This window comes from Magnolia sinica, chromosome 18, assembly GCF_029962835.1.
Source record: "Magnolia sinica isolate HGM2019 chromosome 18, MsV1, whole genome shotgun sequence".
Taxonomy (NCBI): domain Eukaryota; kingdom Viridiplantae; phylum Streptophyta; class Magnoliopsida; order Magnoliales; family Magnoliaceae; genus Magnolia; species Magnolia sinica.
In genome coordinates this window covers 46,638,572-46,663,033 of record NC_080590.1, presented here as the reverse complement: position 1 = coordinate 46,663,033, position 24,462 = coordinate 46,638,572, and the positions used below count along the sequence as shown (strand labels likewise).

At 37.5% G+C, this 24,462-nt stretch overlaps 3 long non-coding RNA genes across 3 annotated transcripts; 2 read left to right on the top strand and 1 right to left on the bottom strand.

Annotated features, from left to right (window-relative positions):
- Positions 1-395: 395 nt before the first annotated feature.
- LOC131233702 (uncharacterized) lies at positions 396-2,544 on the bottom strand. Its single transcript, XR_009165329.1, has 6 exons — positions 2,387-2,544; positions 2,210-2,282; positions 1,927-2,001; positions 951-994; positions 752-856; positions 396-646 (listed from the first exon to the last, which is right to left on the bottom strand). It is a non-coding gene; the product is annotated as an uncharacterized LOC131233702 (long non-coding RNA).
- Positions 2,545-9,456: 6,912 nt separating this feature from the next.
- LOC131233853 (uncharacterized) lies at positions 9,457-12,581 on the top strand. The gene is made up of 3 exons (XR_009165380.1): positions 9,457-11,016; positions 11,186-11,852; positions 12,044-12,581. It is a non-coding gene; the product is annotated as an uncharacterized LOC131233853 (long non-coding RNA).
- Positions 12,582-20,101: 7,520 nt separating this feature from the next.
- Positions 20,102-21,892, top strand: LOC131233170 (uncharacterized). The gene is made up of 3 exons (XR_009165105.1): positions 20,102-20,443; positions 20,538-20,616; positions 21,788-21,892. It is a non-coding gene; the product is annotated as an uncharacterized LOC131233170 (long non-coding RNA).
- Positions 21,893-24,462: the final 2,570 nt, after the last annotated feature.

Here is a 24,462-nt window from a genome sequence, read left to right as displayed (position 1 = left end):
TAGCCTCAGTTTTAGTAACCGAGGTTAAAATGACTTTTATAGCCTCGGTTCTTCAAGTGAGGCTAAAAGAATCTTTTAGCTTCAATTTTCTCGAAATGAGACCAAATCAAAATTTTAGCCTCCATTATTTCCAACTGAGACTAAATCCAAATTTAGCCTCAGTTACCTCCAACCGAAGCTAAAACTATTTTTAACCTCAGTTCTCAACAACCGAGGCTAAAGCCTTTAGCCACGGGAGTTTTAGTCTCAGTTTATGTAATTGAGGCAAAACTGAGACTAAAGATGGATTTAGCCTCTTTTGGCATCAACCGAGGCTAAATTTGATTTTTTTTACCACATTTCTCTATCAACCACCGTTGACAATATCATAATCAACAAACGACTGAACCTGTGCATATTTCACCCATTTAACATTCATCAAGACAACAATCAACACAATATCAACAAAACAATTATATCCATGCACAATATCAATTTTCCAAAACTAATCATATGAACTGTTTAAAGTTCATATTTAAAGTTTTCAAAAGTAATTATATCCATGCACAATATCAACAATCAGCACATGAACTGTTTCAATAAGGTCCCCTTCTAGCTCCTCTCTCTGCAACTGTGGCCTTTCAGCCTCTCCTTTGACAATCTCCACCTAAAAGAAATGGAAAGTAAAAGCTACTTGAGAAAACTATTAAGCGAATTAAACGTAATACAAGAAACGTTCTGTATATATCCTAGTAACCATTGATGAGCTGACCTTGTTTTCCAATACATTTACAGTATATTCTAGCTCTTCCACAGACTTCTTTAATAGCTTCACCTCCTCCTCCTCTTCAGCATAGTTCTTCCTTGCCTCAACTATCTGAGATCGAAAGGGAAAACATTGAGAACCAAACATGACACAAGTAGGGGAAAAATCAGAAATAAGGTAATGATAAAAAAGAATCAGCAAGCACCTGTCGAGATTCTGTAGCAATTGCTTCATTTTCTTTAGCAACAGCTTGTGCCATTTCTAGCTGCTCTTTCAAAACAAGTACCTCAGAATCAAGGCAATCCCTTTCCTTAGTAACTTATTCAGATCACTCTTCAAACCTTCAAGGTTATGATTCATTTGCCCAAGTGAATCACTCATTTCAATAAGTTCTTCTTCCAGTCTTTCAATTAGCTAACCTTTCTCCATCAACTCCTCAATGAAATTTTTCGTCAACAAGAGATCTTCCATGTAAGCTTTCAACTCAAGATTTTCATCTGAAGAGTGTTTTAGTGACTTCTGCTCTTCCATAAGCTCGATATTAGCCGCTGCCCACATCATCACCCCTCTCTAATCTCCTCACCCAATGGAGAAGGAAAACGGAGAACGAACCAAAATCAAGGGAAATGCTATCAGCAGTTGCAATTGGAAGAAAATGCCAAAAATCTTCAATAAAAACCAATCTTAAGCCCCAACTAGGGTTGTGTGGAGAATAGTTCCAGCAAAACAGAACCATTTTAGACACCAAAAGCACCCTTCCAAATCTTTCCATTCAGAATTTGTAGAGAATTGCAGCCATAGCTCCATTCCAATGCGTTTACATTTACCAACCAGCTAACGACCACTATCTTAAATGTAATGCATTCCAAAGAAATGCAATCAAAGCCCAATGAGACTTGTTGAACAAGCTAACTAAAAATACCACATCCTCGCAACCTAGTATCCATGACTTTGACTGAAAGAAGAACATTACTTAACTACCCCAAATTGAAATGGAAATACCTAAACTACCCCCCAAAGTCCAGAAAAGGTGGAAAAGACCAAAACACCCAATATTTCTTGAATTTTACTTCTCATTTGTTCCTTGAGCATTGCATCAATAACACTCAAGGAAATGAAGATTGTCTTCACTGCATCAAACCCAAAAAAACAAATGGCAAGCGGAGGAAAAGGTACAATACCAAGCTCCAACTGCCTGCTTAGGAATTCTTCCCAGCTCTCCTATCATTATTGTTGTAAGTTTTGATTGAGATTACCTATAGCCAAAAGCATAGTAGCATCATCAATAATGGAAAAACAAATTTAAACCATGAATTGAAACTTCTAAATAGACCCATTCTAGAAATATCACAAAACAGTAGCCACAAAATTTAATAAACGGATGCAGAAGAGTGATGATGGAAATCTCAGAGATTGCTTAGTATTATTAATCCGGAGATGGCAGCCATTTAATACTGAAATTACCTTGCATGGGCACAGGCACCTCTGAGTCTAGAATTTCCTTCCACCTCCCTGAATTCGACCATCATCTCCACAGCTACATGAGATGGGTGAGGTCAGTTTTCAACAAGGTCAAGTTCAAAAGCAATTCTTAGTTACATCAAATTTTAGCATTTCATAAAAGAATGCTTTCAATGCAACCTGCACGATGCTGCTGTTCATAGCATTTCCCTTGATTTCTTTCTGCCTCAATGCACTCACATCATGGGATTGAGTTATTCCAGGGTACCAAAATCCTGAACTAGGTTACGCATCCAATAAAAATAACAATCCGAAATGCAAAATGAACTAGTCATCCACAAACATATTCAAAATGAAGCTTAGAAATGGAATGCAATCCGAAATGCAAAAACAAAGAGCACAATAAAAGAAATAATCTTTCGCTTATTTAATAAGTTTAGGGCAACAAGAGCTGAAAATAGCTTTAGCACACAACTAGATGTAAACTTAACAAAGAAGCATTGCCAAGTAAGAATAAAAGCAGCGGATATTGAATTGAGGGAGGAAAAAAAACAAACACAAAAATACAGTCGTAATGCCTTTAGGAATATGGGGTTATAGGAAATCCCACATCAGAGATATCAACAAAAGTAATTGAATATGGTGGAAATCAAAGCTCAAAATGGAAATTCAATTTTGGAGAAAAGAATCAGCTCCTCAATTTTAAAATGACAAGAAAGCCATAAAAATTACTGGATTCATCACCTTCTTACAGAGCCAAATGAAAACGCCTCCAGACAGGATCCCAATCACAACCCAGTTGCCACTACCATAGGTTTGCCCTTCCTGTATGAGGTCAAAGCTCTGTTGGCTCCAACATCACCCCACCAGCTATTCCATTGCACACTCCCGCCCATTGCGGCTCTAGCTCCACAAAGAAGAATGGTATTGCACCCAACCCTGTTGTCGCTGCCATTGCAAGAGTAAACCATGCAACCGTGGACACAGAAACTCTACCACTTCCACCTTTCCTCTCATCAAGACCATGGAGACCATCTTCAGTACCACTAAAAGCTGCCTCCGTGCTAGTACCATCTATAACACTACTTTCTAAGTTCCTACGAGGAGCAGTCCTTATCCTTTGTATGACTTCCTTCTCAGGTTCCGCTACAGCAGAACCATAGAGCGCTATACAAATCACCAAAAATAGCAGGACTGGCCTGACCCTTGAGGCCATCACTGTTCAGATTTCAGATATAATTCACTGAAACAAATCACATATCGATTCCCACTTCCTTTGGGATAAGTCAGATTTTCCAGTCAATAAAACAACCAGAAAACAAAATTTGTTCTTCTTCATCTACCCACCTTAGCTAGACACATTCACTTAAGCTTGGCCTTCATGAGCACATGAACAATAAAATCAGAGAATTAGAATTGCAGAAATTCATTCCCCGAAAAAGCACCAATCCCATCACCACGTTCAGACCTCTAACACCACCAACATGGAAGTCCACAATAGACTTGAATTTCGGATACTACACTTAAAAAGACCACCTCAGATTAAGAAACACAGAAGCCACCAGCTCATAGATGAAGTTTATAAATATCCCCTGCTAAAGTCCAGCATTGCTCAAATATAAGAAAATGCAAAATCTATTCTTGGGGAAAAAAAAAAACAGTTCAATGTCAACATGGCCCATGCTCCAGTCCAGATTCAGATACTTTCATAACCAACATGAAATTTATGCAGAAAATGTGGAAAATCAAATATTGCAATAAAATGCTTAACCCACAAATTGCATATCATCCACACTTTTTTTTTCACAAATTGAACAACCAATTAATTTCCAAAATCCAACAAAGAGCAAAATTTAAAACATTTTCTCAATTTGAAGTAAGAAATTCCAAATACAGTGCCTTACAGGATCAGAAGAGAAAAAGAGAATCCAATATCAAAAGAAAAAAAAAAAGAGTAAATATAAAAAAATTACTTCTTAGTTTATATTCTGAAGTGCATGAATTCAAAGAAAAATTTCAAATTACCACAAATTGAAAAGTGACAAAAAACCAGAAAAGTTCATAGACTCCCCATTAAACTTTTGGAAAATTAAGCAACTAAAAAACATGACTTTCCAAGAGCATCAAGACAATTCAATCCCTAACAATAGAATTCCAGTTGCAAAAAACATTTTGTGCGATTCCAATATATACATACATGTATATGACTTTTTCAAGCAATGATTGGTCCAACAAAACCCTAGTTTTTTTTATTAGGTAATCCACAAGCCAGGAGAGTTATTTTAATAGAATTGGGCAGTTTTTTTTATCAGAATGCCAACCATAAGAAGAAGTTATAGTCAGATGTCATTTAGAAAACAAGATAGAATTTTCCAAAAGATTCTCAGTCCTGAAAACCCTAATTCCACTTGAAACAGCATTCCCAAAAACCATCAAAAAAATTTATATGGAAAATCTTTCAAAAAGAAAAGGACTCATTTCTACAATCAATGATCACTCCACTAAAGCCATAAATCAACATTTCAAAAAGCAGAACAAGGAATTCAACAAATATAAACCTAATTCATTCCGATCAAATATCAATTCAACATAGATTACAAGAAAGGAAATGAAGAAAGAACGATACCTGATTTTTTACCGTCGATCACTCCCTCGAAACCCTAATTTTCACCAGAAAACGACACACCCAGAATCAAAACGAGAAATTATATAGAAAAAACCCATTTTAATGAGAATTCTAACAAGAAACGAATATTTTCTGATTGATAAGTACTCCTACAACCCTAATTCCACCAATGCTAGCTTTTGGAAAACCCTAATTCCCCCAAAACCCCTAATCAGAATCGATTTAAAAGACTCGATTTTCAAAATCAATACAAAACAAAACCTTAATTTCTGAAAAGTAGGAGCAGAAATCCGAAGGATAAAAGAACCCTAGATTGTAATTTCCACAAAAAGCAAGATCGAAATGGCAATAAATAACAAAATAACGTATTCACGTAAGCACCCAGTTTCGGGAGAAAACAATGCAGTCAATAAGATGTACGGAAACCACTGATTGTGGTCAAAACCGTCTACCTGGAAGAAGAAGAAGGTGGTTTTCTATGGTGGGGCAGGCGGAAAACCGGTTTCCTGCGGTTTCGAGGGGCAGAAAAGCGGTTTTCCGACAGAGATGAACCTTGAGGACGGAAAGGAGGATTCATCATTTGTGCAGACGGAAAGGAGATCTTCTAGTAGCTCTCCTTCTTCCAATCGAGAGAGAGAGAGAGAGAGAGAGAGAGAGAATGGATTTGGATCTGGATCTGAATGATAAGGTCTTCTAGCAGCTCTCCTTCTTCTAATCGAGAGAGAGAGAGAGAGAGAGAGAGAGAGAAGAATGGATTTCGATCTGGATCTGGATCTGAATGATAAGGAGGTCTTCTAGCAGCTCTCCTTCTTCCAATCGAGAGAGAAAGAGAGAGAGAGAGAGAGAGAGAGAGAGAGAGAGAATGGATTTGGATCTGATCTGAATGATAAGGTCTTCTAGCAGCTCTCCTTCTTCCAATCGAGAGAGAGAGAGAGCGAGAGAGAGAGAATGGATTTCGATCTGGATCTGGATCTGAATGATAAGGAGGTCTTCTAGCAGCTCTCCTTCTTCCAATCGAGAGAAAGAGAGAGAGAGAGAGAGAGAGAGAGAGAGAGAGAGAGAGAATGGATCAAGGGTGTGGATCGGAGCACACAGAGAGAGAGAGAGGGCGTGGATAGACGCAGAGAGGAAGAAGTGAGGTTGGGTTTTTTTTTAATATAGGGTACACATGGTACACATTCCACACGTGCACGTTCTTTCATGTTTGTCACGTTAGAGCAAACAAAGGTGGTTGGGTCTAATGAGCTGAGGGACTACATGATGAAGATGAACGATCGATCAAGTGCCATGTTAGCAATCATGCACGTGGGAAGCGGATCCCAGTGCTAGCTCACGAGAGAGGGTGGAACGTGCACAATATGAACCCGATGTGCATCACTAAACCCGTTCAACGTGTCCGCAGAGCCTGGTTACGTGTACCATTGCCACGTAAGCGTCTCATCCTTTTTGTTTATTTTAAATACATGATGGGCCACATTCATCAGAACCATTTGTTGTAATCAGACGGTGCTGATTAATGTATGACTGAATGCTTGATGGGTTTGGACCTTCAGCTTCATGAGACCCACCTCATGAGCGGTGTAGAATTCCTAGGACAAACTTTTAGCCTCAGTTGCTCACCAACCGATGCAAAAGGGTAGACTTTTGGCCTCAGTTTTTCACCAACGGAGGCAAAAGGGTAGACTTTTCACCTCAGTTTCTCACCAACGGAGGCAAAAGGGCAGACTTTTGGCCTTAGTTTTTAACAACCGAGGCAAAAGGACAGACTTTTGGCCTTAGTTTTTAACAACCGAGGCAAAAGGACAGACTTTTGGCCTTAGTTTCTCACTAATCGAGACAAAAGGACAGACTTTTAGTCTTAGTTTTCAACAACCGAGGCAAAAGGACAAACTTCTAGCCTCAGTTGCTCACCAACCAAGGCAAAAGGGCAGACTTTTGGCCTCAGTTTCTCACCAACCGAGGCAAAAGGACAGACTTTTAGCCTCAGTTTTCAACAACCGAGGCAAAAGGACAGACTTTTAGCCTCAGTTGCTCATCAATCGAGGCAAAAAGGCAGACTTTTAGCCTCAATTGCTCACCAACCAAGGCAAAAGGGCAGACTTTTAACCTCAGTTTTCAATAACCGAGGCAAAAGGGCAGACTTTTGATCTCAGTTACTCACCAACCAAGGCAAAATGGTAGACTTTTGGCCTCAGTTTTTCACCAACCGAGGCAAAATGGCAGACTTTTAGCCTTAGGTTCTCAACAACCGAGGCAAAAGGACAGACTTTTAGCCTCAGTTGCTCACCAACCGAGGCAAAAAGGCAGACTTTTAGCCTCAGTTGCTCACTAACCAAGGCAAAAGGATAAACTTTTAGCCTAAGTTTCTCACCAACCGAGGCAAAAGGGCAGACTTTTGGCCTCAGTTTTCAATAACTAAGGCAAAAGAGCAGACTTTTGGCCTCAGTTGCTCACCAACCGAGGCAAAAGGGCAGACTTTTGGCCTCAGTTTCTCACCAACTGAGGCAAAATGACAGACTTTTAGCCTCAGTTTCTCAACAACCGAGGCAAAAAGGCAGTCTTTTAGCCTCAGTTGCTCACCAACCGAGGCAAAAGGGAAAACTTTTGGCCTCAGTTTCTCACCAACCGAGGAAAAAGGGCGGACTTTTGGCCTCAATTTCTCATCAACTGAGGCAAAAGGACAGATTTTTGGCCTCAGTTCTCAACAACCGAGGTAAAAGGGCAGACTTTCAGCCTCAGTTGCTCACCAAATGATGCAAAAGGGCAAACTTTTGGCCTCAGTTGCTCACCAACCGAGGTAAAAGGGCAGACTTTTGCCCTCAGTTATTAATAACCGAGGCAAAAGGGCAGACTTTTAGCCTCAGTTGCTTACCAACCGAAGCAAAAGGGTAGACTTTTGACCTCAGTTTCTCACCAACTGAGGCAAAAGGCAGACTTTTGGTCTCAGTTTTTCACCAACCGAGGCAATAGGGCAGAGTTTTGGCCTCAGTTTCTCATCAACCGAGGCAAAAAGTGAATTTTTAACCTCAGTTCCTTACAACCGAGGCTAAAAACCATATTTAGCCTCCTTTTTTTGAACCAAGGCTAAAAAATTGAGGCTAAAGGCCTACTTTCTTGTAGTGACATTATATAATATACACTATTATTAATTATTATACTATAAAAATTTGTCCTGTAAACAGCTTCTACTGCGTCCATGGGTGAAAGAACTTGGAGAGTTATTAATTATTATACTATAAAATTCTCTGTTTTGGGAGATTCTCGCCGCTGTGAGGTTGCAGCAACCTCTTCTAGTTCTTATGCACCGTCAATCGTTGAATATCCAATTCCTAGCACATCCGCTCAGCTATCAAAGATGGGGCTGTGGGCCCCACGTTTCCATTTGATCAGATGGCATTTATGGTGTTGATGCGTTTGCAGTTGGACCGGCTTTGTCCTTGTTTTAATAAGGGTGAGTTGACTCTGGATACTTTTTACTAGCCAATATTACTTAGAATATATATAATTAGCCAGTTATTATAAAATCACTGTGAATTTGAGAATTTGAAGATTTTTCAACTTAGATGACTTTTATGTTTGGTTTGCGGGAGAGGATTCTATTTAAAAGCATTGATGGTATAAAAGAAATGCGTTAAACATGTTTTTTTCACGGCACACATGTAGTCTCTACATCAAGGAATTTAAGGGTTTTTAAAAATTTATTAACTTCTAAAATTCATTGCTTTAGTTGTTTGATTAGAAGTATTTAAGAGGAATTGCATCTTATTTTACACTTTTTAAGCATTAATTACATACTATAGGAATTTGTGATGGAATGAATCCTATACGACATTGATATAAGCAACTTTTAAGTATGGGAAATGAGATAGACTCTGTAAGTCCCAAGCCCGGGTAAAGGAGGAGGGAGAAAGGCTTGAGTGTTGCAAAGTCAATAGCAGAGGAAGCTGGTAATTACACTTGACTATCTCGTTTATATGTGTGTGTGTGTGTGTGTGTGTGTGTGTGTATAAATATATATATATATATATTAGGTGTCGTTTGGCTGCATGGATTTGGATTCTAACTTACTAGATTTCATCTCGGCACATGCAGAACCATAACCGTTAGCATCCTCACTCACCAAGCTGGTAAAAGTCCTAGTTAGAGTCCTTGCAATCTCAGGAAGCACAAAATCCATATGTAATATTTTCCATCTAATATATTTGGTATGTGTGTATCATGCTTGTGTTTTGCGTGTGCCATCAAACGAATAAATCCCAGGAACTTGCTACTGCTACAAGCATCATGTATCTTTGTTCTTTAGGCTTTCCCTGAAAGCTGACCATTTTTGCTTTCTTTCTTATTTTCGGAGTATCATCTCAGAAGCCTAACTCATTTAGTTTACTAAACTACAAGGTGGCCATGTGCACTTTGATTAGTAGCATACACTGTTGATCTGAGTAGAAAACGTGGTTGTACCTGGATCCATGGGTTACCACAACCTACCTGTGCCAATCAAAGTGCATGTGAGCACCTTTTTTCCTTACATTCATATGTTAAGATTAACATCTTCTACATTAAATAATGTGAGCAAAATAAAGATACGTTAACATTAACATCTTCTACTTGCATTAATTGTTTCAACAATCAACCTGCCTCTCAGGCTAAGGTATGGCCTTTGTAGGCATCTTCACAATAGAAATGATAATTCCCACTAGAACCAAAGTTGCAATTGAATTGATATAGCCTTTGTAGGCTTGGTACTGACATTCGATCCTTGGTGTGTCTTAAGTCAATTGAATTGATAAAGTTTGTTCTTCATTGGTTCTCCCTTCTGTTACAATTCACTTGCCAATTTACGGTTTGGCGGTTCTTAACTGCAGTTGATTGCTTGTTCCTTGGGTGTGTATTGGTTGATTTTGGAGGTTCTTTTAGAATGGTATTGGATATTTGGTGAATTTTTTTAGTAGTTGAAATGTTGAATTAATGAAGTTCTTACATTTGCTAATTAAGTCATAGACTGCAAATGCTCGTTGTTGTTTCCTTGTGTTTGATGGATGAACTAACTTGAAGGCTTCTTCTTCTTCTTTTTAAATATATTTTTATCTTTCAAAAAAAAATCCATAACAAAAAAATTATTGCAAAGAAGAAACAAGAAAAAAAGGGGTGAACTTGCCATCCATCAAGCTAATGGAAAAGAAAGCTTTTTTAACATGTGCCAGATGGTCTCGAAAGCTAGCAAGAGGAGAGAAGAACCTTAAACGTGAAGTCCTTTAGTCATGTGTCTTTGCTAAAATATATTTTTATTTGTGTATTTTTTTTTTACTATGCTTTACTGAGTCTAGGAGAATATGTAGCCCAAAAAAAATTTATTGTAGTAATAAACAAATTGGTACGGTGTCTGTTTCTTTGTTACCTCAACTTCTGAATATCCTTTTTTCCCAGATACTCAACTCAAATCCAGAGGCTATGTCAGATATGATTACTGAAAATGTCAGATATTTATTCTATCGGCTGTTTGATTTGTGTACTGCAAAATTTTTGTTTGATATGAATTGCAAGTGGGTTGTGCCAGCTGTGTGGGGTTCATAATGTGTAGCATTTGAACTTTGGGTGTCTTCAATATGTTATGGGTAATTTGTAATATTTTCTAGACATTTTTAATTTAAGCCTATTTTCATGGAGATGAAGGATGATAAGATAGAAAGGATTTCGTGGTCAGGTGTATACAAATGTTTTATTAGGGTGTGTTTGGCAGTTTTCCATTTAGTGTATTTGAAGGGATTTCAGTTTGAAGGTGCATTTGGCAGTTGGAATTTGGTGTGTTTGGATTTTAATCTAATTTAAACCCCCATTCTAGAGGGTTTTTGAAAATGCAGTCCTGAGGTGAGTCTCTTTTTGCAATGTGCTCTGTTCCAATCCTGGACTACCATTGCCTTCTGCAACTCCTTTCTGCAAGTGTCAAATGTGTTATTGATTCTGGCAGCATTAGCATTAGCCTAATGATGGCATTAGCATTAGTGTGGTTTTCTATTTATGTGGTGGAACTGATTATGCCAAAAGCTTGACGGGTGTGCATGTGTTGATCTTCTATTTTACTTGTGCGAATTTTAGGTGCATTCCTTTTGTAATTAATCTCATGTTGTTGTGAATGCAGATGGGGATTCCAATTCAAACTTCATCAAAATCAAGCCCATGGAGAAAGGTAAATTTTGGAGTTGTACTTATATGTTCTTACCCTGACAATTCTGGGCTTACAAGTTGAGTACAATGGAGTAGGACTCTTAATTGAGTTCATCTAATCTCACACGACCATGCCCGCACAATGAGAGGTTGAAAAGCTTTAGCTCTTAATTGAGTTCATCTTTGTGCAGCTAGCCATAGTTCCTTGCAAGCTTGCTGGTGATACTGTGACCTGGAGCTGAAGTTAAAGCTCTTCAATTGTTGGTGCAGTTGGAATATGAGCTTGGGGCCATGTCTTCCTTTGATTATAGGCAAGTTTTTATCAACTCGGTCTGGTCAAACTTTAGAACTAAAAGGCTAAATCTTTCCTTGAGTCCTAGTATCCAACATTATGGTGCCTCTATACTACAAATTTTTGCTACGGCCTATTTGCTCTTTTTCTTTTCCCGTGAGAATCTAGTTATATGCATGTTTATAAATCATAAGTTGAAGTTGAGGTGACCTATATGCATGTTTATTATTTTTTCCAGTTATAAATTTTCTCTGAATTCAAGTTTCAAAATTATTAATTTATTGGGTAGTAGCAGTGCCTTTTGTAGTTAGTCCATGACTGTTCTGCTAATTTTTTTGGATAACTTTACTAGTGTATGTAAATCATTGTTGGCATTTTTTAGATGTAAAACATTATGCAGATTGGTTAAATTCTAACTGGATGCGTTCTGTAGTAGGATTTGTTTATTGATCCTGCTGTTATTATGGCAGGAAGCATTAGAAAATTTGGGCTTTTATTTAGGTGAAGAAGATATGGAGTATTCTAACTTCTCGAGTGGGACTGAACGTGCTGTAAAAACATGGCAAGTGAGTGTTAATCTTGGTATATCCCATTTTAAAGTTATCTTGGAAGGACTAAACAAAACTACTTCTAGGAAAGGGCCAATGTTATGTGACTTTAAATAAAATGACTGAAATAAGATAAGCTACTCCATCATTCTTGCTGACTATATCTTTCCAATGGGACTGAAGTTATAAATGGTGATTTTTCTTGACAGGCCTCAATGGGCACCCGTGAAGATGGGGTTATGACTGTAGAACTCCTAGAAAATGCCTTTTTCTTTTCATTGGAACTGTTCAGATTGCAATCTTACAAAGGGAAGCATTTTTCCTTCCAAAATTGTCATTTAAAACTTCATATCAGAGGCAAACTTTTTGCCCCCCATTTTTTTTTTTTAAAAAAAAAAAAAAAAAAAAAAAAAAAAAGAAGAAGAAGAAAAAAGAAGGTTGGGACTCCCTTGTAAAGGTAAAGCAAATGAAAATACTTTACTGCAGCCTTTGTTGTTTCCCAAACAGATGCAAATGTCTTGTCGATGCAAACTGGTTGCATTCCCTAGTTTTCATTCTATCTAAACAGGCCCTTAACTTTTTGAAACAGATGCTTTCGTGCTCTCACAGCAGAATCTCTTGCTGTTTGGCTTCACGTTTTGTAAAACTAGAAGTAATACTAGTCTACCAACACAAACTAGAGAAATAAGAATCACTTAATGTCTCTCTGCATAAAATGTTTTGGATTTTGTAAAAAAAAAATAATAATAATAATAATAATAATAATAATAATAATAAATAGAAGGGAGAATTGGTCCAGTGCTCTCAGAGCATTATAATTATAGCACTCCTAGTTTTTATAATTATAGCACTCCTAGTTTTTGAATGTCATGATTTTTGTCTAATCCATTGATCAAGTTGTTGACTGGACCTTTTTTGTGTAAATGATCTTGACCGTCCATACTAAAGGACATTGATCAAATGGTCAATATTTTTCAGAATGGTGTGATTTTTGCATGTTACACTACAGGAAAGTAGGCCTTTAGCCTCAATTTTTTAGCCTCGGTTCAAAAAAAGGAGGCTAAATATAGTTTTTAGCCTCGGTTGTAAAGGAACTGAGGTTAAAAATTCACTTTTTGCCTCGGTTGATGAGAAACCGAGGCTAAAAGTCTGTCATTTTGCCTCGGTTGGTGAGAAACTGAGGCCAAAAGGCTGCCCTTTTGCTTCGGTTAGTGAGCAACTGAGGCTAAAAGTCTTCCCTTTTACCTCGGTTGTTGAAAAATGAGGCCAAAAGTCCCTTTTGCCTCGGTTGATGAGAAACTGAGGCCAAAAGTCTGCTCTTTTGCCTCGGTTGTTGAAAATTGAGGCTAAAAGTTTACCCTTTTATCTCGGTTGGTGAGAAATTGAGGCCAAAAGTCTACCCTTTTGCTTCGGTTGGTGAGCAATTGAGACCAAAATTCTACCCTTTTGCCTCGGTTATTGAAAACTGAGGCCAAAAGTATGCCCTTTTGCTTCGGTTGGTGAGAAACTAAGGCTAAAAGTTTGCCCTTTTGCCTCGGTTGGTGAAAAACTGAGGCCAAAAGCTTGCCCTTTTGCCTCGGTTGGTGAGCAACCGAGGCTAAAAGTCTGCCCTTTTGCCTCGGTTGTTGAAAACTGAGGCTAAAAGTCTGTCCTTTTGTTTCGGTTGGTGAGAAACTGAAGCCAAAAGTCTGCCCTTTTGCCTCAGTTGGTGAGCAACTGAGGCCAAAAGTCTGTCCTTTTGCCTCGGTTGTTGAAAACTGAAGCCAAAAGTCCGCCCTTTTGCCTCAGTTGGTGAGCAACTGAAGCCAAAAGTTTACCTTTTTGCCTCAGTTGGTGAAAAACTGAGGCCAAAGGTCTACTCTTTTACCTCAGTTGTTGAGAACTGAGGCCAAAAGTCTACCCTTCTGCCTCGGTTGTTGAGAACTGAGGCTAAAAGTCTACCATTTTGCCTTGGTTAGTAAGAAACTGAGGTCAAAAGTCTACCCTTTTGCCTCGGTTAGTGAGCAACTGAGGCTAAAAGTCTGCCCTTTTACCTCGGTTAGTGAGCAATTGAGGCTAAAAGTATGCCATTTTGCTTCGATTGGTGAGCAACTGAGGCCAAAAGTTTACCCTTTTGCCTCGGTTGGTGACAAACTGAGGCCAAAAGTCTACCCTTTTGCCTCGACTGGTGAGAAACTGAGACAAAAAATCCACCCTTTTACAGGTCATATACCACGGTTGTCACTCAAAGTTGTTGCCCATTCCTAGCTGGAGACGGGTTGGGTAGGACACGATCCGCGTCCAAAGGGTCATAAATGATATGCAAACACTTATAATACATGGAATACAAGTAATTAAAATTAAACGGTTCAAACTATTTATGAAATTTCAGGTGTATCATCAACCAAAAATTAAGCTTATTCTATTATCCAACTATTATATTGGTGGATATTTATTGGACGGTTAAGAATTTAAAATATCCAAGGGCCCTGTTTCAACAAATAAGTGTCCACGAATCTGTGGCCAGGATTGTTCAAACTCGATTATGACCTAGTGTTACTGATTTCTACGATGTAGATAGTTTGATTTGAGTTAATGTATGCTCAGTATATAGTTTCTGAGTGCATGCGTATCAAGCGTCGTATGCAACCGGAGCATAAAATAAAACTCGCCTGTATAAATCCCTCTATTCATTTTCTCACTCTCTCAAACTTTCGCGCCCAGAAGATGAAGTCTTCTACTGTCCAAACACCTCAAAAAGCTGCCATCCGTCGATCGAAGGAGAAATCCCACAGGGTGCGTTTGAAATCTCTCTCTCTCTCTCTCTCTCTCTCTCTCTCTCTCTCTCTCTCTCTCTCTCTCTCTCTCTCTCTCTCTCTCTCATTTCCCTTTCCCTTTCACAGATCATCGCAAAATCCCTAAATCCAGCTTTCTTAGCTGCATCCGAAGCCGATCCGCTCGATTCTTCGTTCATCTCAGCAATCACAGAAGGAAATCAAGAAACTGATTTCTCGAAAGTATGTTTCAGATCCCAATTCTCTGAAATCTATGTTGAAATCCATGCAATCTCTCACGTTTGTATGTCCCGTCTGCAAAGCGGTCCAAAACCCTCGTTTTCATCTCCGTCGGACGCGTTTGACCCCACCGATGCATTAGAATCCTTCTCTACACCGTCGATTGCTGATGGGAATCAAGGATCTGGCGGATCAGAGGTTTTCAAGACGGAGAATGTGTACATTCAGGTGGCCATCGATTTACTGCTCGCCGCTCGTTTCCAGGTCTTGAATTCTCCCAATGTTGATCTCCAATGGAAGAAGCTTCTGGATTGCTTGATCAAGAGCGCAATCGAGCCGTTGGATTGGCTACCAGAAGAGCAGGACAGGTTTTACGGGCTTCTCCAAGAGAAGGTATGGATCGGATTACTCCGTGTTTTCGTGTGGATCATTTCGGTGTCAGTCATCATGGATCGAGATGCCCGAACTGGGATGGGATTTCCTGGCATGCCGCCTCCTACATGATGGTTTCTAGGGATGGCACGTGCGTTGCATGTGAGACGGAGGCCGAAATGAGATGACAAAGCGGTAAAAAAAAAAAAAAAAAAAAAAACAGACAAGTATCTATTTTCTAGTGGATCAACTTACTTGTTCAGGCAAGTATCTATTTTCTCTTATACCTTATGAAAACCTCAGAGAATTAAATGATTGTAATTATATGGAGATTGATTGAAACTGAAACTCCTGTTCTTAATTATGTTGTAGGCAAACTGTGAGATTACTAGTGCAAGAAACTAGGTGATCGTTGTCAAACAAATATGAGTTTTCCACTTGCTATCCTAAACATGACCCCTAATAATGGAATCCATGCCTCAACATCGAAAAAATCATTACCTTTCTTTTCTTTTCCCTTGGAATACATGTATCCAGACAAGTATCCAAGTTATGAAGCACTCCATCTACATATCTATGCACTGAAATACAAGGTCTCAACCATTAATTTGTCATGCCCTACTGATTAGAACAACTTTGCCACCAATTGGAAGGCTTCTGTCAATTGAATGTTGACCATTGGTTGGAGTTTTCCTAGCCATCCATTTGCATCCTCAAAAGTTCTCCGAACAATGGATAGGATCACCCGAATTGTGTGATTTCTGGAGAAACACTTTTTCAACTTCAAATTTGGAACATTTTCCTAATCCACAGTGGGCCCATTAGGTCAATGGTATGGTTCACCCAAAAATGTTCCATGGATCACCAAACAATGTTTGAGACTTGTATGAACGGGCACATCCAGACCCGATAAATCCTCATTGTTTAGAAGAATTTGAACAGGGTAGATCATGCTTCACAGATTCTGCATGTTTTCACTTGCTAACAAAAACAAGCAGTATGTTTGATAATTCAAGAAATAACAAGACTTGTCAGTTAAAGATATACTTCCATTCTAATTAGTGATCGTTGATGTAGGTTATACTCTGCATCTTTTCTGTTGCAAATTCCCTTTTAACCTTAGCAAGGGCATTCTCATTTGCGTTTGGTGGTTTACGTGCTGCAGTTCAGGTGCATACTAAGCTTCTGAACAAGCTTATCAATGCACCTGTAATATCTCAAAGCTTCATTCTCTTTTGTATGGTTTTGGTGAGCCCTCATGAACCTCTCTACATGCAGCTTACATGCCAACCTGGCAAATGTAGCAGACATCCGAACCATGCAAACAGTGGGGCTCACTGTGCAGATGAACTGGCCCAAAAATCGGCCTTGTCAGCTCATCAGGTAACACATCTATGGGTGAATCTTATCCACTGACAATTTTTTAAACCCATCCATTATGTTTGTAAATGTGTGGCCACCTTATGAGTTAACAATCCAAATATCTGATTGGACTGTTTTAGTTCTGTATGATCATATTTCTTAATACTACCTAGATAAAGTATGTTCAGACATTTAATTGATATGTGCAGATTCCGTTCTTGCTTCTATTATGACCGTTTTGGTATATCTACAAAAACTTGCAGGTATGTGTCTAATACAATTTCTTTCTGCTAATATTTATTCCTTAATGATGAGCATACTTGGGATGATGATAGTAAAAAACCAAATTATTTATTTTCAAGTTAATCTGTATGGTTTTATGATTATGTCCATTTTCTTAGTTTATTTCTAAGAAAGTAGGTGAAACTAGTATTTTTAAGAAAGCAGAATAGCAGTAGGCAAAAGAGAGCGTGCATATAGGTAATTTTCAAGAACCGAGCTGAAAATCATATAATTCTGTAGAGTTTTTATTTGCATATTCATTTGTCTATGGGCATGACGAAGAAAGGGCAAGTCATACTGGTTTTGGTCCCCAAACGAGTCACGTTCTGAAACGCTACTTAAATCCATGCCCAGTGGGGTACACGGAGCCCACAAATAAATGATAATAAACATCTAGTCATTGTTTTTGCTGAAAATACTAATCATTTTCACAAATTATTGTGGTAATGAAATAAGCAGACTGCTGATTTTTGAATTTGGAGCATCACCACCAAGAAGCTAAACTGTTGTTTGGAATAATTCTGAGATACATTCAAGGTTTTTCTTTGTTTGAGCCTGTTTAAACTTGTGTGCCATGTGAGGAGTAACTGCCAAGTTCAGAATGGTAACAACTCTTCCAACAGAACATGGAAAAGTTATATGATAATCTAGATTGTACAAATAACTTAACCGATTGTGCTTTGAGCATAAAACTGAATTTCACCAGCCACATGAAATTAATCATTTGATTTTGCCTTGGAATTTAAACCATTCACTGTTAACCATCCATTTGATAACCATCAATCAAATGATGATTATCTTTGATTTATTAATGTGAATTTTGAAATGATAAATAGCCATGCATGAGTGTCACATTTGAGGAAGATGACTCACTAAACTACCATTTTCAAGATCTTTGTGAGCTCTGACATGTATGTGTCTAAACTTGTGTCTGATTTTGAGGCATACTTGTCGTAGTCTGGTTTATTAAAGCTTATTGCTGTAGAGCATAACAATGATACTTAAATATCATCTTCTATGCATTCATGGTAATGAGTGGGTCTTCTTTGTGAGAGTGAGATTGCCCAGAGTTGTGCTGCATGTTCAGCGAGCAATGTGAGCTATTGGAAGCACAATGGTTTGTTACTGTCAACAATGGAAAAATGTCCAAGTCACTAGGGAATTTTCTCACAATTTGTGAGGTAACTGACAAAATGTGTGTTTGGGAAACGTTCTCATTTCGTAATTTGAGTTTATTTTGAGTCGAACATCTTTGAAATCTTTTCTGCATTCTTTCTTGCTAGAATTGTTTTGGCCATAACCAATTAATTGTGTTGTAGTTCTTCAAGTTGTACCATCCATTGGCCTTGAGAGATTTCTTGATTAGCATGCACTACCAGTAGATTAAGGTCTATTTGGTTGATGTTCATCTGGCCAAGCTGACAAGAAACATTCTTATCAATGATGGACGCTCCTTGTGGGAACTATTGGTTACCACGCAGCATGACTAATTGTGGAATTTGATTGAAGTTCATATTTCATTAGCCTTGATGCCAAAAACTGAAAAGGAAAAAAATCTGTTGTCTGTCAGGATGGACAATGAGGCGATCTCATATTATGAGAAGGCACTTGCCCTTTCGACCAAAGTTTGAGCACCTATGCAGGTCTGGCGTACAGTCATCATTTGCAGGTAATCATACTCTTTAAGCCATGGAATCTTTTTGGTCTTTCCAATTATTTCCTAAAGTAATTGGGAATTCATTGGTGAAGGGACATACATAAGGTTTTGAGCAATGAGTTGGAATTTGACCGATTTTTAAGTTGTCCTACTGTCTTATTAGTTACTACTTTATTAAATTTTTTTGCTGGATGCCTTCGATAAGTTTGTGAAGAGCCATGGTGTGTGCATTGAATAAACTTGATGAAGTGCTCCTATGACAGCAGTTAAGGATGGTATTCCAATTTAAATGTGGATGAGACATTTTATTAGGTTGATGTAGCTTTGGGTTTCCGTGATACTTGTTTCCATCTTCTATCTGATCTTGGAATACTTGCGTTCTTCTTTCATCCTGTTTGAATTGCATGATCTTTGATGGTTTTTACTGATAATCTTCAATCTATTTGAGCCTACACCAACAAACTGTGCTGCGAACTATGAATTTTTTTTATTTTTTATTTTTATTTTTGACAATTGATTTTATTAAGAAACAAAAAGGAAACAAAGGCAGCAACAAAACAGTGATCATCCAATCTCATGCTCTATTTTCTTTAGATTCTTTCATTTGATTTTCCTTTTTATTTGCTCTTTTAAATTCATCGCAGACTGTTTGTTTGATTTCTTTTTGTGCAATCTATGGGGTATATCACGCTTTTGTATGATCTCTCTTAATTTATGTCTATCCTCTTACAATTTTGTGTTTCTATTTTCAGGTAAACATAGGTACATATCTCGTATCAATGGCCAAACAGCACATTATGTTGCTTCCTCAAGAAGGAGACCTCAACAGTCCCAGTCTCAATGCCCTGTGGCGTAATTCCCAAAAAAACACAACCAAGGAAAAATTCTCTCAATGAAGCTAGCAGCAGCAATGACAGAAATCGTGGATGTACAACAACAGTAGCAATGGCAATTTGTTTGTTTTGAAAACTTTAAATATACCATTAATTGTTTTGTTGGTATTGTGTTGATTGTTGTCTTGATAGATGTTAAATGCGGGAAACATGCACAGGTTCCATCGTTGGTTGATTATAATATTGTTAACTTTTGTTGATAGAAACTAGATTTAGCCTCAGTTATTAATAAATGATGTTAAAAATTGAATTTAGCCTCAGTTGACGGCAACAAAGGCTAAATTCATCTTTAGTCTCGGTTTTGCCTTAGTTACCTAAACTGAGACTATAACTCCCATGGCTAAAGGTTGTAGCCTCAGTTGTTAAGAACCGAGGTTAAAAATAGTTTTAGCTTCGGTTAGAGGCAATTGAGGCTAAATTTGGATTTAGTCTCAGTTGGAAACAATGGAGGCTAAAATTTTAATTTAGCCTCATTTCAAGAAAACTGAAGCTAAAATATTCTTTTAGCTTCACTTGAAGAACCGAGGGTATAAATGTCATTTTAGCCTCGGTTGCTAAAACTGAGGCTAAAGCATTTAGCCACGGGGGTTTCAACCTCGGTTTGGATAATTGAGGCAAAACTGAGGCTAAATGTTTTAGCTTCAGTTTTTAACCTTTTTAGCCACTGTTTTGAACTGAGGCTAAAGCCCCCTTTTCTTGTAGTGTTAGCCCATGAAAAATGGGTTGGACCTGGTGAACAGTATAGTAGATCAATGGATTTGACTGTCTGATTCAAGTAGGACCACTATAACTTATAGTGCTCTGATAACACTGGAGAATTTCTCAAGAAAAGGAATGACACAATCATACGTCATTCTAGCATTATCTTTCAGAGATCCTTCTTGTTCATCACATACTTATTACATTTCCCTATAAATTGAGTAGGTAGTTGCCGGGAGTCTTAGTACTTGAACATAAAAGGTTGTGCTTTCATAGCATACATCACTCAAAAAACTGCTCTATTTGATTACAGAGTGTGATGGTACTGGTGAACCCAACATGGAACCACAGGTTAGATTGGGTTTTACTGCTTCAAATTATGCTTGTATTAATCACTTGTTGTGCTCTTTCCCATTTGTTTTTATTCCTGAACTTCATCTTGCAGTTTTTGGAAGGGGTTGATGAAGTAGCAAACTGTCCTTACTCTGAAGGCATGGGCTATACCATCTGCTATGTATGTGAAGGTAAAGCGACAATCCAGACATAACTGTAAACCATACAAAACTGTAGATCTACTTCTCTCTCATTATACATGATATATGCATATGAGATGGTGATATTACAGCATTTTTCCTCTGTGGTTCCTCCAAAAGTGTTTTCTCTTCGGCACTTGCCAATGTAGTTCTTTCGGTTAGGCTACAGCCCTTGTAATTTTTCTGCTTCCTCTTCTTTCTTCAATGCATATGATGTAGGGGAACTGATAATAAATGTGAGTCACATTGTAGCTGAAATTCAACCAGCTTCTTAACAGACTGCGAATGGGACACTATGTTTTCTATTGCAAAAAGTTGAAGCTATAAGTAGAATTTGTATGTCAGAATCCATGGAAATAGGGGAATTGTTAGGGAAAAATTCAAGTATAACTTGCCACCCAAATCAATGGTACTTGTGTAATTTCTGCTTACATATTTAATTCAATTTTTCACTTGTTCATTGGTTTGTCAAGAGATTCAGTTTTTGAACCTTGTTTCTTTGTCTATGCAGAGAAATAAGGCGTGGGTTTTCATTTACCCCAACAATATATGAGGTAATGCTTCAATCTTTTGGAATGGTTTTCTTTGATTTTATTTTTTTTAATATTAGAGTATAATTAAATTGAGAGTTGTTGTAGATGCTAATAGATTCTCAACTTTCTAAATTTGTTCCTTTACTACTATTATTGTGATCATTATGTAGATACTTCCTGTTAGTTTATTTGTGATGGGTGAACTGCTAAACTTTAATTTTATGGAATTAACACTATTATCGGATAATAATTGCGTGTCTGGAAATATTATGGTATTTTGACCATCCAATCTTTATGCAAATCATATTATTCCTATGAAAAAATATTGAATTAAGTAAAACTGGTATTTGGCAGATCATAGAATTGTAATTAATGAACCAGATTCACCACTGATATTGGTCACATGTACACTTGAATGTCACGTGTGAAGGGTGCATATGGATGGACGGGCGTGGATAAAACACATGCATCAATGTAGGGCCAATAGATGTAATGGAATTCAAGTTACAACATTTGTTGCCTTGATAGTTTTTACTTTTTAAGGATAGGATCAAAGGATTGATTATTTTCCATGCATCAATTTATTGAATGCTACTTTTTGACCTTCTTTTTTTTTTCCTTGTATGCAGGATTTTAATCAATTGTGCCTGAATTTAGGCCTACAAGCACTTCAGCTTTTTGATGGCACTTGTGTTACGAGTAGACCATATAGAGGATTTATTTTTATTTATTTATTCGAGACCATTTTTAATTTATTGTAATAAATATTATATTTTTTTTGTGAAATAATATAATTTTTGTTTAATATTCAGTTTTAATTGTATTGCATCATTTTTTATGTTTCAAATATTTTTTTAAAAAAATGCAGGTTTCAATTGAATTATATGTAATAAAAAAATATTATTGGCCTGCTGGGGCCTTTCAAATCTATACAAAGACTTTTAAAGGTGCTTGTGTAGAGTTTTATCGGCGCTTTTCCGTGAAAAAAGTTTTTAGGAACAGTGTTTTTAGCGGCGCTTGGACAGACTTTAGCGGCGTTTTTCTCACTTTTACGGATTCACAATTTCCGGCGCTCATACAAGCGCTGGTAAACCTTTCACAGCCTCGCGCCGGGACAAGAAATGGCGTGCCTTTTTCAGCACTTTTGATGTCCTTCTTCTTGTAGTGCATCCTGTCCATTCATCTGGCTTATTTACATCATATGAATCCACACCACAAAACTAAGCCATTCTGAAACTCAGGTGGCCCCAACGTAAAACAATAAAGCACGTCATTGCTACTTTTGTGGCCCACCTGAGTTTTGGGTCTATCACACTTGGCCAAATGTGAGGGGATACATCTAACAAGCAGGTTGCATGCCGTCCTACCATTAGCCTTGGTGACAACGATAGCTATGAGTGGCCTACCATGGGTTGGTTGATACGGTGCTCTGTCCAAAGTTTGTATGGCATTATTGGGTTTTCAGTTGTACAAGCCCGGGATCCAACCCATTCATATGATGGCCTCATGCTGGATGACTCATGTACCAAAAACTACCTAGTTTTGAAGATCAATGCAATTTTTAATATTTGGGCCTCTTACTCATCTGAGTATTTATTGAGCAATGGATTTTTCTACCTTGGAAATTTTAGTGTATCAGTCATCCATATATATATCGCAGCCAATAATATCAATGGTTCAGATAGTGAATCTGAAAAATGATGTAGGATAAGTCATGAAAAGTCTTGAATGGTTAGGAACGAAAGAAATCGTGTTAAATAGTTCGATCCAAAGGTCTGGCGCAAACTATAGATTCCGATGACTATGACTTTGCAATCAATTATTCATTTCGGTGTATATATAATATGGCATTAAAAAGTTATATATGAGTATTATATGCCAGCCAATGCTAAAAGTTATTATTGATCATTGAATAGTTTTTCAAAAGTAGGTCGTTTTAAAATTAATTTTAAGTTATAAGGTAAAATATATTATTGTTATAACTTTAACTTCTCTATTTTAAGAGTGTTTCAGGGTTTCAAGAATCCTGTGATGATTTGAAGTCTTTGTTTAAGTCATAGGAAAGTTTGAACCAATTTATAAGTTGTTTACAATTTTAAAAAACTTTTATTATTTTGAACAAGTTGTGAATTTAGGCTTGGTATTTATATAAGTCGCATCAACGAACTTTGCAACTAGACCTTATTTAATTAGTTTTTTCATCAATTACAACATTTTGATTTTTTGATTTTTTATTTTTAGAGATTTTCCTCTCCTTGTGGATTCAAGGATTATTTTTTAGAAGAAAATGATGATATTTTCTTTTTCTTTATGCACCTGCTACGTTATTTGGTATGGAGTGAGATTTTCCTCAGTCGTGGTGTCTAATAATGGATCGGGGAGGTGAAATCTTGTGGACATTGTTTTGGGGAATCAACCATGATCTAAGAAAAAGTTGGTAGCTTTTCAAAAAAAAAATTTCTACGGTTAATGGAGAAGATAAAAGTGATGATGATCGTTCAATCAACTAGGTCATGGATCATAAATATATATAATCATGATCGTCAAAAAGGCCTCAGGGTTGGTCTGTTTGTGCTCAAGTAATTATGCCCAACCATAGCCTACAAACTATGGAGGAAAGGTTCACTCATAGAAGGTTATAAATGTTGACCAATTGCATGTTAAAGAAGAAGAGTTGATTTATATAGATGGAGTGCCTCTTGAGAATTAAGAAGAAGAGTGGACTTCGCAGATGAAGGAATACCTCTTGAAAATGAAGAAGAAGAGTTGGCCTATCAAGATGGAGTGCCTCCTGATGAATATACGATCAAAGTGCTTGAGGGATTCACAGATTAATTAACTCGTGAATTGATGGATGATCTAGAAAAAGTTCCAATTAAGTCAAAACCTCAATTGATAGATGAATCAATAAAAACAATTGATGAATTGGAAGATATAGATGATTCGATGGCCCAAAAGATGAAAAGTTTTCATGGTTATCTTGAACCCAAGAAAGATGGCATCCTTATACCTTCTCAGCAACAGTCAAAATGTATAGATCGAATGCCATAGTGATGACAACAATACCTTGACTGGCAGAAGTTGAGTGACGAATGAATTCTACAATCAACGATTAAGCAATCCACAATCACAAATCTATTATTGCAAAATAGAAGGTAAGATTTTGTTTCTATTAGGTTTCTTCTTTTATGAATGAAATACAATCTAACACGTAAGCATTCACCATAAGTTGCTATCGTACCAAAGAAGACATGCATGCTATAAAGGTGGAGTTTTGTAAGGTGCTACCAGAATTTTAAACTCA